Below are 17239 nucleotides of genomic sequence, written 5' to 3' on the forward strand. Positions count from 1 at the left end.
CCAGCCTATGACCCCAGGCAGGGGCATCAGAAGCTGAGGCTTCATTCTGCCCGGCTGCACTACTACTCTCATTTCTCTTCATTAGCTGTAATACTTGCATAAAAAGAAACTTCCTCTCATCAACTCTTTTGTTCCCTGAGGTACAGTTCATATAGAAACAACAGGATAAATGTTTTATTCTTTCCTTTATTCACCCATTTTCAAAATAATGAGTTATTTCTTAGGATTCTCCAAAGGTGACCAGTGATTTTTTTTCCAGTATCATTTGGAACTCCGGATTCAAACATATTTGATTTGTTTCCATCCATTTTAGTTATCTCTATTGATGTTAAAATATTTGCCCTGTGGAAGCTTTTGCAAGTTGGCTCCTGAGTCATTGTGACATGTCCCTTCTAGTCTTTGATAGCTTCCTTGCATTCACTTATGACAAGTTGCCCCAGGCTCACCTTGTTTATTTCTTCCCAAACATGGAATCTGCCATTTTGCCAAGAAGCCTTGGCAAGTAGAGCCTTTTAGCAGAACCACAATCTGGGTGCTAGGTGTACTCACTGGTATTGGTTTAAGCATTGGTCCCAGGAACTTTGACTGGACAGAGCTTGAAAAAAATCTATCTATCTGAGTTCATACTCCTAATTCAAAATCAGAACTAACAAGATTTTACTTAAATTTCTTGATCTTACAACTGTATCTATACTCATGCCAAGATCCCATTTCTTAATGACACCAACATAATTATTTATTTGCTTTATCCCACAGCATACTTAAAACGGTATCGGAATAATAATATAAGCACTAGGACCAACAATGTGATTGCTGAAAACAATTTAAGACTTCCTTTTGCAGCCCTTTGGCCCTTAAGAGTATATACTCACCAGGGACATACAGTTAAATTACCACATTTAAAAGTCACTTGGAGGAGTTCCTCTCTCCTTGCTTATGCCACCAGCCCAATACACAGTTAGGTTTATTTGTTTCCTTTTATTTTCAACTCTTAGAGATTGCTTTTTAAATTTTGTTTTATAATTATGTAAAACATTTTCATGGTTCCAAAGTCAAATCTACAAAACAGAATAGATTTAACAAGGCTAGCTTTCATTCCTGTAACCATCACACTAGTTCCTCCCTTCTTCCAAAGTAGCCATTTTTTTCAATGTATGGTTTATTCTTTCGTTGTTCTCTTAATATAAGCAAGTAGCATAAATGATAAATGACAGCATACTATTCTTTTTTTCCACCCTTCTTTGTTCATGTAACATACCCTGGAAACCACAGCTATACCCAGGGATGATCCTCATTCCCTTTTATAGCTGTGCATTACTCAGTTATGTGGGCGTCCCATGATTTATTCAATTTGTTTCCTATTGATGAACATTTGGGTTGTTTCCAGTCTTATAAATAGTGCTACAGTGAGTAACCCTGTGCATTTGTCTTTTCATATTTTGGCCGGGGTGTTACGGAGATTCCTAGAAGTACAATTGCAGGGTCATAGGGTAAATGCATGTGTAATTTTGCTAGGTAGTGGCGAAGTCTCCTGCACAGGGTTTGAGCCATTTCACGTTCCCACCAGCACCATGTAAGAGTCCCTGTTTCCCCACCGCTTTGCCAATAGACCATGTAATCAACCTTTCGGATTTTGGCATCTAGTAGATGAGAAGTGGTATCTTAGTGTAGTCTTTATTTTACAATGATTTATTATGAATGAACTTGAGCATCTTTTCATACTTTTTTGCGGTACGTGGGCCTCTCACTGTTGTGGCCTCTCCCGTCATGGAGCACAGGCTCTGGACGCCCAGGCTCAGCGGCCATGGCTCACGGGCCCACCCGCTCCACGGCATGTGGGATCTTCCCGGACCTGGGCACGAACCCGTGTCCCCTGCATCGGCAGGCGGACTCTCAACCACTGCGCCACCAGGGAAGCCCTTTTCATACTTTTAAGAGAGATTTGCACTTCTTTTTCTGTCAATTGTCCACTTATATTTCCAGCCCATTTTTCTGTAGAATTGTTTGAGGTTCTCTCCTCTATTTTTTAGAAGCTTTTTTTTGTGTGTGCCTTAGGGTTACTGACCATTTGTTTTTGATATTAGTTGCAAATATTTTCCCTGGTTTGTCATTTGTCTTTTTATCTAACTCATGGCAATTATTTTTGTTAGCTTTTTTCTATTCTTTGATTTTTTTTTCCATACAACATTAAAAAAAATGTCAATACAACCAAGTTTATCAATTTTTTTCTCTTACTGTAATTGGATTTGAGTCATAGTTCAGACAGTTTCACACTCTCCAAGCTTAGGGAATAATTTGCCAATATTAAAAATATATATTTTTATAGTTTCAGCTTTTACATTTCAATCTCTTACCTACTTGGAGTTTAACCTCATATATGGTATGAGTCATGGATCCAATTTTGCTTTGCCAATGGCTATCTGCTTATCCCAACACCACTTCTAGAAAAGTCCATTCTTCCACCAATTCGATATACCCCCTTTTTCATCTACTAAGTTTCTATATGCAGGTGGATCTTTTTGGGTTCTCTACTCTGCTCCATTAGTCTGCCTATGCATATGTCAATACCAAGCTGTTTGGACCATGGAGGTTTCCGACTATGTTTTGATGTCTGGTGGAGGCTCACCCCCCTCATTGCTCTTCTCTGTCAGGGTTCTTCTGGCTGATGCTATCCATCTGTTTTTCCTAATTAACTTATCCAGCTTCCAGTTGGAATTTTTGGCTATCAGTCAACTTTCTAAAAACGAATTGACAGCTGTTTGACTCGATTGACACCATGAACTGGCTGTTCTGTCACAGAGTCTGGAACAGAGTAGATACTTAATAAATGGTAATAGAAGTGAAACGCCTGAGGTACTGTGCTGGAGGTTATCAGACAACCTCAGCATCTCAACAGCAAATCTAGACGGGAGAATCCACGATGATTTTAATCTCAGTTATTTCACAATAACTGAAAAGAAGATTGAGTTCATTACATTTAAATTTAAACAAGGGAAAAAAGGAAGGGAGGAAGGAAGGAAGGAAGGGAGTGGGGGGGGAGGGAGGAGGGAGGGAAGAAAGTGGGGAAAAGTACTGGTCGCATTAGTGTGCCTTGAGTGAAAGGGATCGAGTGGACTTTGGAGGGCATGGGAGGAAGCCTTTTCACTGGGTGCCCTTCTGAACGTTCTGAACTTGTATGACAGGTACGTTTACACAATGAATTACTCAGCGAATGTCATATCATTCGTTAATCAAATTTACTGTGCATTTCAGTTAGTTCAAGTCGGGACTTTTTCTCACATATACTCAATGCATATATGAGACAACTGTGACATTTGGCACCTCGTGGGAGAGAACCCCGGGCTTCTGTCTAGGATATTCTGTGGGTGGCTTTGCTTGGGCCTCAAATCTTGGCTTGTGCCCTATTTTGTATTTTTGAAGAACATATTGTCCTAGGAAAGCAAGGAAAAGAACAGCTCCTTTCTTTAATAAATGATTCAAATGTTGGAAATGGGGAAAGGAAAACATGGCACGAAGGAGCATAGTTTCCAGGTTGCTACTTTTCTACTGGAAAAGCCCGTGTTAGCCAACCCAGTCTTGTTGAATATAACCTGCCCACGTTCTTCTGGGCTGAGTTTGAGCAATCCATCTATGTCAGAGGAAGCCATGAAAATCCCGGCTCACGCAAAAGGCCAAATGGAAAGGAAAAGGCTTGGGAGGTCACTCTGTCCAGAGTGTGTCCTCCCTCCTGACGAACACGATGATCTGGAAAGCGGCAGATGGGCCAAAGTCCCATCGATGATCTGAGGATGCTAAGACCTTGCTTTGCACAGTAAACACGCAGATTCAGCAAAATGCTTTTAGTGGATTTGACTCCTGACTCGGTTTATTACTTGCATAAACTTGGGCCTGTCTGAGACTCCATCTAGATGATAACGTAAAAGGAGTAAATAAATGCTTAGCATTTAAATGTAAATGCTTAGGCTGGTAGCCAGCATTAACTGTAATTAATGTAAAAACTTTCCGAACTCTGCCAAAAGCATTCTTATGATACAAGACAAGAGAAAACGGGGCCCCTCTTTCTTCCCCTTTAAGCATTATCTGGTGTTATTTCAAGCTCTGAACAAGTAAGGAAAATGCCCTTCCATTTTTCCTCTGTGGTCACAATTGATAGTAGTTTCAATTGAGAAGACGTGTTTACCTGAGGACGCGCAAAAAGCCCCAGTGGAAATGGCAGTGAGGCAGCACATTATTCTATGCATTTATTCCAAAGGAACAGAGTTTTTTCCTCCCTGCAGTTGGCTGGTGCCCAGGTACCTGCCACAAGGAGCCACACCAGAAGCCCGGCTGACACTGGCCGGCAGAGATGTAGTGTGAGGCTCCTCCAGAAGAAAGTACAGCTGCAGATGCCTGAGGACCACACTCACCCGTCCAAGCCTGGCGTCCTCTACGCTGCGCTGGGCTGAGTATTTGCAGTGCAAAACCCATTTCTCAATTACTCATAATTGAGTTGCAAAGAGATTATTATTCTTTGCTGAAACCTGACTTCTCATCCTGGTTTTCTCATTGCGAGGGGAGTAAATTACATTAAAAATCTGTTGCAAAATTTTGGTTGGAACGAGGCACAAAAATGTTGCTTGTAGTTGCAGATGCCTCAGTTGTCATCCTTAACAAAATCAGGGCTCCCTTTGGAAAAACAAACCGGACCCAGGCATGTTCGCCCTTTCTTTGGAATGTATCCATCGTGCTAAATTAGATTTTTTGAAAACCCTCATCCGCAAGGTTGTGCGTGGCCATTGCTGACTCTACAGCAGAAGAATTAAGGGCTAAATTTGTTCTGCTGAGTGCCCAGGTCTCTGATTATCCAAAAGGCATTGGGATTCATTTTGGAAAATCCTAGAGATTACACTCAGGCATTCCTCTAAGGGTAATTAAAGAATGTGGGAGATAACCAGGCACGTGGCTTAACACCCTGTAAAAAAAAATTCATGTCTCAAAGGGTGCCCTAGTGACCTGAAATAGATAAAATGCCTCCCAAGGAAGCCCTTTTCTGTAACACCTTTTGCTTTAAGTCATGTGCTTCTTTCCATCTTCAAAATTGCACAAGGAACACCACCTGAGGGTCTGCCATGGCTTGACATCTCCTTAACACTTTTAAAACAGTAACAGGAAGTATCCCAGAAATAATGGAGGTATTTCTTCAATCTAATCGTTGTTGACTCTCTTGCTTCCGGGCTCCATCATGATTCCAAAGGAGACAAGGAACTTAATGTTTAACACGGGGAGAGCCTTGAGTTTCAGACGTTTACAAGCCAGGCTGCTCTAACCTTCCTGAATGGTGCCTGACGATGCTTTAGTTTGCTGTTATTATTTTCACTTGTTTTCTTCTCTTTTCCTCCCACAACTTAGGAGGTGGGAACGTGAAATGGCTCAAACCCTGTGCAGGAGACTTCGCCACTACCTAGCAAGATTACACAGCATGTTTGCACCCCAAAACGTATCTGAAAGGCAGCAATCGGATGACGTTCTCATTGCTTCAGGGACAGCTGTCCTGTGCTGACTGGGGCAGAAACTGTCAGAGGAATACATGGCCACATAGGTGAATTTTTAAAATAATCCTGTACATTACCATATTTTATTAAAAATATGCAGTATAAAGGCCCATCCAAAAGATCTGCTGTACTTACTGCTCCGTCGATTTGACCGAATAAACATGAGGATAATGAATAAGGGCACAGGACACACACCCACATGAATGTGTCTCACACGCACACACGAAACAGAGGTAGGATGGCGAGATGGGAGCTACACGGGGCCTCGTGCTGACCAATTGCTGGGGAATACAAAATACAGCTAGAGGCAACCTCTAGAAAGTACAGTTGATACTTCAGGAGCACACCAAAGGGAAGAAAACAATTGCCTTTGGCAACACAGGATAAAACATATATTTTTAGAACAGGGTCTTAAAACTTTCAGAACACTGAGGACCCTTTAAAGGAATCTGGTACATATCAGTGAAAACAACTTTGAAAACCAAAGAAACTCTGAGGCCAATGAAAAGAAAAGCACAGGAGGGTCGAGTAATTGATGGCTATGCACCTGTGTGGAGCAAGGAGGAGGCTGGGGGTGTTTATCTCACTCCTCCCTTTTCAAGGCACATTTTTATTTCCTTTGCGGTCTTCAGCAGCCTCCTGATGACCTCTGACAATAGCAATAGCTAGTGTTTCCACGATGCTCTGTAAACTGCACTTGTAGGCTTACTTTAACCTCACAATGACCCTTGGGAGGTACAAATTGTTGTCCCCATTTTACACATAAGGAAACTGAGACCCAAATCACATATGTGAGACTGGTACGTAGGAACGAGTTTCATTTCGAGAGCACGTTCATAAGCCCAATTTGTTCGTAAGTCCAACAGAATTAGCCTAGGTACCCAACTAACACAATCAGCTATATAGTACTGTACTGTAATGGGTTTATAATACTTTTCACACAAATGATACATAAAAAACGAACAGGGCTTCCCTGGTGGCGCAGTGGTTGAGAGTCCGCCTGCCGATGCAGGGGACACGGGTTCGTGCCCCGGTCCGGGAAGATCCCACATGCCGCGCAGCGGCTGGGCCCGTGAGCCATGGCCGCTGAGCCTGTGCGTCCGGAGCCTGTGCTCCGCAACGCAAGAGGCCACAAGAGTGAGAGGCCCGCGTACCGAAAAAAAAAACAAAACACAAAGAATAAAGAAAACGTTGTTACTCTTACAGTACAGTACCTTGAAAAGTACAGTAGTAACAGCCACATCACCACCGCTTTTACGCTGTCTTCCAGACATCCTGGGCTTGAAATAAAGACACTGTACTACTGTACTCTATACAGTACTGTACAGTAAAGTACACAAAAGCACAACCACTAGTAGAGGATGCACACATGTGACAGTGTATGCCAGACATGTCAACTAACCTACATGACTGGACATGTGAACGCACATCCGCCTCCTTGAAAGTTTGCAGCTTGAAGGTTCGTATGTAGGGGACGTACTGCACAGCTTTTCTAACATCACTACCAGTAAGTGACAGAGCAGAACCTCCACCACTGTGTAGTAACTCCTGATGACAAGCTCTCCCTACCAGGCCATGCTGGCTCACTTGGCCTTAAGTTCTGCCTAAAAAGACACCAAATGCATGGAAAACCTTCACACAAGTAAAACCAGATATTCACACACATTGTCCACAATGATATCCAACACCGAGATGCTGGGAAATATTCCTAGAGACACAGTGGTTGTTCACGCTTCACTCAGCTGTTCAGAGACCAAAGCCTAACCTGACTCTCTTTTGTCCACATTTGTATTTTTCTGACAATTTTAGTTTCAAGTTTTGAAATGTATTCATTCATGAATCACCGGGGGAAGGCTGCATTGAGGATGATCAAGCTTACGATGGATGTGTGCGTACCAGGCCTCATCTTCGCTGGAGAGTTACAAATCTGGTTTGCAGTCTGAGGTCTTGGAACACCATCTCATTTCCTGTCTTTATGTGAACAGGTCTGCCTTAAGCCAAGGACTATTTTGCTCTATTTAAAAGGGGAAAAATAATCTCGACTAGGGCAAAAAACAAGGGCAGCACATATGATTTGAATTACAGTCAGATAATCACCATTCATGACCGGTCCAAGCTGGAAGTAAAGCTTGAATTTCTCCTCAGAGACATTTCCCGGCTTAACTTTTAACAAGGGCTACGACTGAGAATGGGCTTTAAGTGTAAAGAAGTTCAACTTATTTAAGGCCTTTAGCTGACTTCTCCGGCCCCCTACGAAATTAGCCTTTTTGGAAGATCATTTATGAGTTTCATTGGAAGTGGTAAAAATAGCCCTCCCACTCCCCTCCCCGCCTCAGAAAATGTTCTAAAGAAACTTTTTTTCCAAATAAATTTTCCAAGCAACATCCCTGTGCCTGTTCCTCGGCCCCTCTCTCTCTGTTTGAAGAGCTTAAACATTTAATCTAAACATCTGTCCTCAAAAGGTTTTCTTTGCTATTGAATTCCAAGATGACCAGAGGTCCATCTTAACCTATGAACCTTCAGAAATCATTTGGCCACAAAAGGATATGAAGCAAGGTATACGTTCTGTGGCTCAAAACCCCAATGACGTCAAGGATTCCTCTGGCTAGAGTTTCACCTTTCCGAGACAAGAAGGAATGAAAACCAAAGATGCATCTCTAACAGATACCTTCAAGTGAGGTATACTTGCTCTGAAACAGCGCTTGGATTTGTGGGGCACAGCGTTTAGGGCCATGGCCCCCAATCCTGGCTGAACAGAATCACTTGGGAAACTTAAAAAAAAAAAAGTCCTAATTCCTGAGCTTCACCCTGACCAGTCATATCAGGATCTCTAGGGATTCCGCTGTTTTAGGGGATAGATTCTTGGCTCTAGAGTCAAAAAAGTCTGGTTCAAATCTTATTTTTACCACTTACTGGTTTTTAGACAACTTACTTAAACTTTATGAGCTTAGATTTCTGTGTATATATGTGTGTGTGTGTGTGTGTGTGTGTGTGTGTGTGTGTGTGTCTTAAAGCTAAAGAGTCTATGTTACAAGGTATTGAAAAATGGGATAAAATATTATTTGTAAACACAGTGCCTGGCTTACAAGCAATCCATAAATGTGTACTAGCTTAATGTTTTAAAATATCTAACGAAGTTTTTCTCCAGAATTTCCTTCTCTCATTCTTAATTTGTCTTTTCCTTCAAAAGTTTAGATCATTTGAGGACAGAAGATGATTAATCTTAAAAGATTAAGGAGGATACTTCATGAGTAAAAGTATAATACCCCCAAGAACAGAAAAGGACTTCCTGGAGGCCAGAAGAGTCAGATTAGAGGGTAAAAACCAGAAGGGCTCAGGATAAAGACCCTGACTCCCTCCTACTCCATCTCTCCAACTCCAGTCCTAGGAAGGAATCAATGCCCCGTTTGTGGGATCCAAGACCAGGAGACACCTAGGACCCATTCCCAGGGAAGGAAAGACATGGCAGCATGGAATCTCTAGGTAGATGGGGACTTAGTCTCACAAATTTTCTATTCCCCAAATGCTTTTGCAGCCACGAAATGGTTCCTGTGAGGTATGAAAGCAACAAAGAGAGCTACAGGACCTGAGGTGGTCTTACAGATGGGAATATCGGTGAAGGAGCAGAGGTCTACACCAGCCAGTGACTAAGAGCCAGCCCAAGTGAGGAAGGAATCAGCAGGTACCTATGTGGAGAGATGGATCCGGGACTGGACATGCCCCTCTGACACTTCATCAGCCCCCTCCCACCTTGTAGGCAAAACCCAGAATGAGAAAAAGGAAGAAGTTGTGTCTCTTGCACCAGATTTTGTGTCATGAGCTTCATACCTGCTGTCGACATTTAGTTACTGTCTTGCTTTTTTTTTTTTTCCAATCAATTTTTGGGGTATAGTGCCCACACTATATAATAGGCTCCAGGGGAGGAGACTTTCATAATCTTCATGTAAGAGCCAGGGAAAACAAAACTGGCAAGATGATTTTTTTACCACCACATGAGGGCCCACATCTGAACTGAAATGACTCAGATCAGTAGGATCTGAGCCTTATTGTGGTCTCTGGTAGAACTAAAATCCAAGACACCATTCTACAATGGTATCTTACAACAAGCCAACCCAACGAGATAAAAAATGGATATCTGGTCAACCAAACAGGTCGTGTTGATGACAAACACCAACTAGGCCTTCTGATTATTTTCCCTCAATGGATGATTTGGCCAAAGCAAGTAGCTCTACTGCAAACTCTGAGGCTCTCTGATTGGCCCTGCTTCCAGACTATAAGGCATATCTTACCATAATGTATAAAATAAAGTTGCATACTAAAGTTAACAACTTCTGAAATACAGCTATAACAATTATGTGATTATATGTTATCCTGGATTAACATGTGGCCCATAATCCTTTGATATTACAAAACTCAGCTGTGCCATGAGATCTAAAAAGCTTCATTTCATAGAAATAGTTATTTGATAATGTTACATACCAGTTCGTTGTTCAAAACATTTATTGGGATTTAACACCACGCAGTAGATAAACAAGTGTTCCCCAGCTGTTAAATCTCACTTCATATATTTTAAACAATCCACTGTGTTGACGATTTCTAAAATGTGAAAAGACGTCATATCCAATGCACATTTTTAAATGTTACTTCTGAAGCTACATCTGCTTCACATCTCTTGTTCAAAGTGTTCCCTTTTCTCCAGGGTTACTTAATGACCATATTAGAATGGGTAAAAGTCAAGGACTGCATCCATTTTCTGAAATGTAGGCCTTGCTATTGCACACTTACATAAGGAAAAAAAGAGAAAGAGAGAGAGAGAGAGAAAGAGAGAGAGAGAGAAAGAGAGAGAGAGAGAGAGAGAGAGAGAGAGAGACATCTGAAAGTCTGGAAAACGTGTCAGCCAGGCAACGAAACTGTGAGGATTAACAAAGTCAAATTTATAAAGTGCAAGAAGGTTCTCACATGAAAGAGGGAGGCATGGAGGAAGTTTTTCAGCTATATTATTACTCTAACGGGACTGGGCCATCCACTGAACTTTGTGCAATTTTTTCAAGCTGTTCTGAAATGACTAATAATGGCATGTAGTGTATAATACACTGAAATGTGTTGAAACTTTGGGTAATGTTCCCAGTTTGATATTTAAAACACTTGGTCAGCTAGAAAATGTTACAGAGCCATTTCTCTGCTCTGTGCATTGTGCTTTCACAAGCTCCATCTCATTTCACTCCATGAGTTTGGAAATCTAGTCTCCCTCCCTACATTTCAGACAGGCCCATGTCTCACCAGCGTATTTTACAAGCAAGAAAATTAAAGCAAACCATCAATATGAACATAGTTCTGTGGAAACAAAGGGAATGGTGTTGTATTTGACATCCTTATGGTCTCCTAGAATTCGTTCTGTGTTTTGGTTAGCTGAATCTACTCAGCGCCCCAGGAGTCTGGCAACACGATTACTATCATGAAAAAAAAAAAAGATTAAAAAAAAAATTCAGCTTGTGTTTGTGGCCCTTTCTGAGAAAAAGGAATGGATTAGATAAGCAGATGCTGGAGATAGTTATTGTTCTTTTGCAATTATATAGCACATGTCCCCCCCGCAAGAAACCTAGGCCTTCCTCGGAGCAGCAGAATCAAGGTAATGTCAGCATCTCAGAAAAGAAAAAGGCCACCTGGCAAGTAGCCAGCTAATTTGACCAATGTAAATAATGTGCTGGTAGAAGCTTGTGCTCTAAAAATAGCCCAGAATAACGGCAGACTGTGGTCAACCTCCCCAATATTATGGAATGCAAGCAAAATTTCTGGAGCCTAAGTTTTAAATACGGCAGCTTAAGGAAAGATTTGAGACCCTTCAAGCAATAGTTCAATTTTCATTTGAGTGACTGACACGAAACGGTTGCTCTAAACCAATAAGTAACATTGGCTAAGAGGCAAGATATTTGTAATTGAAGAACAGTAAGAGATAGTAGCTAAGGAGAACTTACTTGTCTGGGGAAGAGGTTCAGTAAGCAGTGATTGGAAGAATGAATTAATTTTTTCAATGTAAGTTCTTCAGAATCAGTTAATGAATCCAGGGCAAAACTGACCTCTGTATATTTTCACTTAAAACTTCATTATGTAGGCTGGTGACCACCTCATCCATCCAATTTGATTCTTCATGCTTTCTGGTGGGTCCCCTAAAATCCAACGTATCATTCAAGAGCTGTGCTGTTCTATCAATAAGGATGACTTTAGTGGCATAGGTGCTGAAGACATTTTCAAAAAGAAATGCCTGCATCTTTAGAATGAGTGAGTCCTTGCCAAAGGTTACAATTTTGAAGAGGTCAAAACTCTTTGGTATAGATGGTTCTTAGAGTTACATCTTGCTGATTTACCAGTGAATAAAACTGTCAGGTAATGGTCATCTCTTTGTAAGGGGAAACTCTTCCTCTTCTTTTTCTTGAAGCTTGGCATTCCTGTTAGCAAAGTACAGTCTATACACACAGCTCACTTTCCTGCCAATCAAATGACATGTCTGACTTAAGCCATGTTTCCCAGGTCAGGTGAACTGGCTAAGAGGGCTGGGTATTACACAGATTATAAGATTGGGTTGGAGTGTATTCCATTGTATATATTTTTGAAAATGGGCACATGTGCTTAAGAAGAGAAAACAGGTGATATAAAAAATTTTGGAAGGACCAAAGCAATACTCCATAGAAAATGGTTTTACTAAACATTTTAAGCAACCCCTTTTAAAGTTAAATCTTATGTAGAGCCCTAATATTTAATACATATCAAAGTGGAATTTTCCAATTGAATTTGGGCGGGCACAGTGGCAGCATCCACCTTTCAAATCATTGTCCCAAACACTTTACTTTGTCAAAGATTTGTTTCCCTGGTAAATAGGATAGCCTCTGAACTTGCTTTATAATTGACCCAATGATATCTAATTAGCCTTGGTAAAAATCAATGTTCTAAAATGATCTAACTCATAAAGTGCTGTAGCATTTAAATGCTTGCATAGCACTTTTAACTTCCCCTCAGAGAAACAGTATTAGGAAGACTCACAATGATATTTCCCTTAAATAAAAAAATCTCAGAGTCAATCATCTCTAGGCAGGAAAAAAAAAAAAAAGAATCAATTAAAACCTAAGATAGAACGATCTTCCTGGAATTCTAGCTTCTGACTCTGCATATGAATTGGACCATTCACTAAAAATGAAATTTTTATAGCAAAGACAAGCTTTTCATTTGCTCCTAGCTGAAGCTGCAAATCCCCCGTGCCAAATATTTTGCTGGTGTCAATTAAGGCAGGCTTCTCAGATTTCTACAGGGAAATCTCAATAATCTCCAATATCTTCAGAAATAACATTTAGGTTTTTTATTAGGGAAACAATCAAATAAAGCCTGACAAAATTGCTGCTTGGGGGAAACATGCATGTGACAATTAAGAGATGCTCCCCGCTCAAGATCGAGAGATGCAACGGAAATTATGGATCTGAAGACCCCACTAATGACCTGAACTACCCACAATCATTCATGATTAACTAAGGAGTAAGTGCAGACACATCCTCTGGCAGCTAAGAGAATGAGCCAGTGCTTCGTGGGATGTTCTTTGGCTTTTATTTTTGAAAGGCTTTCCTTAGAATGTTAGATGTGATTCCCTCTCCCGATAATGCAATACCACAAATGCCTTCAGTAAGCTGAAGGGAGAAAGTGTTCTGAATCACTCAGGGTCCCATTCAGCACAACTGTGCAAGTGTCAACGAGCGCCCACGGAGAGGTGGCCAGGCATCAGGATGGGCCTGCTTTATGGCAGCACAGTTCCTGGTTTTGTCTAAGATCTATCTCCTAGAGGGGGCTAGGCTTGGCAAATGTCCTTCCCGTTGCAGCCAAGGGTGGAGACGTTGGTTGGTATCTTAGCAGGGTTTCACTTTGGGCTGCTTTCCAAATGGCACAAAGCAAAGAAAAATGAACTGCAGCAAATCTGACCACAAAATTCCATGCAGATCAGTGCAAACAGAGAATTTTTTTTTCCCCTTCAGCAGCAAAGTTTCTTCTATAGACTAGAGCAGGGGTCCCCAGCCAGACCACACAGAAGGAGGTGAACGGCAGGCGAGCGAGCAAAGCTTCATCTGTATCTACAGCCACTCCCCATCATTCGCAATACCACCTGATTTCCGCCTGCTGTCAGATCGGCGGCGGCGCTGGATTCTCATAGGAGCGCGAACCCTGCTGTGAACTGCGCATGCGAGGGATCTAGGTTGCGCGCTCCTTATGAGAATCTAACGCCTGATGATCTGAGGTGGAGCTGAGGCGGTGATGCTAGGGGAGTGGCTGCAAATACAGATTATCATTAGCTGAGAGGTCTGACCACACAGAGACCGTAACAAATCAATTGTTTGCAGACGCATATCAAAACCCTATCAGTGAGTGGCTAGTGAAAACAAGCTCAGGGCTCCCACTGATTCTACATTATGGTGAGTCATATAATTATTTCATTATATATTACAATGTAATAATAATAGAAATAAAGTGCACAATAAACGTAATGTGCTTGAATCATCCTGAGACGATCGCCCCCCCCCCCGCCCCCATCCATGGAAAACTTGTCTTCCACAAAACCGGTCCCTGGTGCCAAAAAGTTTGGGGACCGCTGGACTAGAGGGGCTCAAGCATTTTTTTCAAGGTATTGGGAAAAAAGCTTAAGGTAGCCATTGAGTTAGGAAGAGCAATGTGCCAGGTGGAAGTGGAACACCTTGGGGCTTATAAGTGTCACAGATGACCAAGTCAGCTCTGCCTTATCCCCTGCATGAGCTGTGGGCTGGGCGGGTTCAAAAAGCCTGTTCATATCTTCTCACCTGGTCCAGTGTGACAAGGGAAGCATCAGGAGAGCTGGAAGATATGTTGTCCTGGTGAGGAGCCCAGTTCAACCCACCAACCCGTCAGCCACAGGCGGAAAGCCTAGGAATGAGCCAAGCAGACGTGAAGCCCTCTGGGCCTGCTGCTGTACTTGGCGTGCACTCCCAGGGAAGAGTGTAGCAATCGCTTTGGCTAGGGAGTTTGCAAAATAAAGGAGACAGGTATCTGCTCAGACTGGCCATAGCTCTAGGATAACTTTTTTTTTTTTTTAAACATCTTTATTGGGGTATAATTGCTTTACAATGGTGTGTTAGTTTCTGCTTTATAACAAAGTGAATCAGTTAGACATATACATATGTTCCCATATCTCTTCCCTCTTGCGTCTCCCTCCCTCCCACCCTCCCTATCCCACCCCTCCAGGCGGTCACAAAGCACCGAGCCGATATCCCTGTGCCATGCGGCTGCTTGCCACTAGCTATCTATCTTACGTTTGTTAGTGTGTATATGTCCATGACTCTCTCTCGCCCTGTCACAGCTTACCCTTCCCCCTCCCCATATCCTCAAGTCCGTTCTCCAGTAGGTCTGTGTCTTTATTCCTGTCTTACCTGTAGGTTCTTCATGACATTTTTTTTTCTTAAATTCCATATATATGTGTTAGCATACGGTATTTGTCTTTTTCTTTCTAACTTACTTCACTCTGTATGACAGACTCTAGGTCTATCCACCTCATTACAAATAGCTCAATTTCGTTTCTTTTTATGGCTGAGTAATATTCCATTGTATATATGTGCCACATCTTCTTTACCCATTCATCTGATGATGGGCACTTAGGTTGCTTCCATGTCCTGGATATTGTAAATAGAGCTGCAATGAACATTTTGGTACATGACTCTTCTTGAATTTTGGTTTTCTCAGGGTATATGCCCAGTAGTGTGATAGGATAACTTTCGTCGCGTGACATCGTCATTGTTTACATATGTGTCTCCTTCAATAGACTATCCAGTCCTTAGAAAAGAGCAGCCATCCCACACCCGGCACAGTTCTCGGCACATGGTAGGGATGCAATAAATGTTTATCCCAAACGTCATGATTTCTGTTTAGACTAAGGAACTATGGACAACATAACCTCTGAAAATTCCTTTCTGGTCACCAAATTCAAGAATGGAAGGTTGGGAAAAAAGGATTGATCTTATTTTTGCAACATGGCTCTGTTAAGATAAGGCTACATCGGTAACAATGGGCCTAACTGAACTCAATCACAGCATTAGGTCATTTGGGTTTTACGTGGGCTGCGTGGCCAAGTCAAGGTGTGAGTGTAACAGTTTGTACTCCATTGTGTTTGGGTGGTGGCCTTTGAGACTACAACGGGCATTTTTATGGGCAGCTCCTCTCATTTTCCATGGGCATCCATCCTTCAGGGTGACAGTGGGTTCTTCACAATAGAGTCCTTCAAACCAGAGCCCGGACGTCAGAAAAACAGACAAAATCCTTGGTTTCCAGGAATCTCTGAAGGACCATGCCTGAAAAGTTCTTCCAGACCCCTGGGGCATCGGGACCTCATTCCTTTGCTAAAGATTACTCCAGAGCGTAGGGCTTGGACAGGCGGGTCTGGGAGATGCTCCTGTTCCGGGCAACTCATCGGCAACGGTTTCCCGCTTGGCTGGCTCCAGGCGGCACAAAGTTTGTCTTTGTCAGTTATTTGCCTCCCTCGTGGCCCTGCTTTTCCTCAGCTTGTTCTTGGCTTGTGATCGCCAGAGCCCTCATATTCGTCACATCTCGGTGGCCTGTCCAAAGTGGTTTGGGTTGTTTTGTTTGGGTTTTTGGTTTTTTTTTTTTTTTTTTGGCTTATTGAGAAAGACAAGGCTTACCCTTGGGCTCTCCACCATCACCAAAGGTTGACACTGTTCCACAGGAAAGAAAAGGCCGAGCGATCAAGAGGGGCCCATGGGGCATGTGAGGACAGGACTCAGCTCAGGTACCATCCCTGCCCCAAACTGGTAAACAGGGGGATGAACACGGCTGCCTGGCCTGGGCCCCGGTCGTGGTGTCCTGAAGGAAGCCCACAGGCTCCTTCCTTGGGACGCTGGGAGCAGCCTGGGGCTGAGCCCAAGTAGCACATGAGGCCAGAGGAGTGATGGTGGTCAACAGAATGCAAGGCCAGCTGGGGAGGAAACAAGGTCCCATACAGCCTTCTGTGGGGAAGTAGAAAGGAGGTGACTGTGAGATTTTGCTCAGGGATGTTCATGAAAATGATTACAAGCTTGAGCTATGCCTAGTTTTTTTCTTTCCAATCCAGGGGACTGAAAGGGAAGCGCCAGGGAGTAGCCCGCACCTAAGGAGGGTCTGTGCTCAACCCATTGATGGAGGTACCAGAAGGATCCGGGACTCATGGGCCAGGCATCAGTGTGTTCCCACTGCAGCAGGTTGGTCTTAGGGCTTTTACTAAAAGTAGCAATAAAATAAACTTCTATTCAAAATGCATTGGATCGATTTCAAGCCTTGTCCCCAGGGTCCCTTCCACATCCCCAGGGTCAATGCATTGGAGTGATCCAGCTGGATTCATTTAAATATATCAACAGTGGCTTCCTGGAGCCTGTTCCTTGGGTCAAAAGTGATTTTCAAGACATTTGGGGCAGGTTGTCACTGGAATACCATTTTACAGGCCCAAATTACTAGCTACTAGAGTCTATGGAAAAGTGTTCTCCTTTAAATAAACTTTCTTTCTTCCTCTAAGACCTCAGGGAAAAATAACAATTCAGAAGATTTTTTTCTCTAAGTTCTTTCTACGTTGACGGTTTTTATTACCAAAAACCATTTGCTGTGTGCGAAGCGCTGTGAAAGATCCTGGGTGCTTATCTAGATACTATCTGGCAGGC

Source organism: Orcinus orca, chromosome 14, assembly GCF_937001465.1.
Source record: "Orcinus orca chromosome 14, mOrcOrc1.1, whole genome shotgun sequence".
Classification (NCBI taxonomy): Eukaryota; Metazoa; Chordata; class Mammalia; order Artiodactyla; family Delphinidae; genus Orcinus; species Orcinus orca.